The sequence below is a fragment of the Rhagoletis pomonella genome, unplaced genomic scaffold (assembly GCF_013731165.1).
Source record: "Rhagoletis pomonella isolate Grant_MI unplaced genomic scaffold, Rhpom_1.0 Rhpom_scaffold_00002, whole genome shotgun sequence".
Taxonomy (NCBI): domain Eukaryota; kingdom Metazoa; phylum Arthropoda; class Insecta; order Diptera; family Tephritidae; genus Rhagoletis; species Rhagoletis pomonella.
Genome location: NW_023458556.1, coordinates 91,170,220 through 91,171,250, shown reverse-complemented (window position 1 = coordinate 91,171,250; position 1,031 = coordinate 91,170,220).

Sequence of the window (1,031 nt, the reverse complement as noted above, 5' to 3'; positions counted from 1 at the left end):
AACACCAGCAAAGTTTTGAGACGATTTTGCGACGACTGCTAGAAAGGTGTGCTCACAGTTTGATGCTAAAGATGTCTCAAAATGTAGACGTCTACATTTTCAGACGCAATTTGGAACGAACTGTGAACACCCCAATAGTATTAGGCGCAGTAGTAAAGGCAATAGTCAGCCACTGAGTTTTGTCAGCGGTGTGGGAATAGGGCGGTAAGTTGCTCTAGTTCTACTTAGCGCAGGCTCATGAAACAAGAAGTAGAGTAAGTTAAGCTGATGCCAGATAAAATGCTTGCTTCGCTTTGCGTAACAGATTCGCTTTGACAGATAATATGGTAAACAGAATTGCAGTGGATAGCGGGTAACGGGCTGGCGGGTGGCGAACAGCTGATCCATTCCAGTCGGAAAATTCGGTCGGGTAAACACTATTGCGACCGGAATTGGCCTAAAACACACGAGAATAATTGTGCATGCATTAAACTGCATTCACGATTCTACTATTGCATACAAACCGCTATTCTCGTTACAATTTTCTACACTGCTTTTATTCATCTCGGGTGACACGAAGAAAACAAAATTGGTCATGCATAATTACTATCGTGTGCTTTGGGCCATTGACATGAAATGGTCAAAAAAGCAACCCTGAGTCTTCGACCTGACGGGAAAAATCTAAATAATCTAAATATTTTCCCGACGGCAAGAAATCCGCCCCCGCCGCAGTTTGTACAATTTCATGCCATTCAATGTGTTCTAATATTAACAGCGGGTACCCGTCAGCCCGTTAAAGGCCCTACACACGGATCGATTTATCAGCCAAAGAGTAGACCAACTGCTGTTGTTGTTGTAGCGGCTACAACAACCCCGCCCAGATCGGTTAATATCTCAGTCGTTGTCGTCAAGTTCCACTAACGGCAGCCCTAAGAAGCGTGCAGCCTCCATAGGGTCGGTCCACAGGGACAAACCCGTTAGGGTTGTCGGGTTTTCCGGGCATGCAAAGAGATGTTTCGAGTCGGGAGGGGTCTCTCCGCATGCCTGCAGTA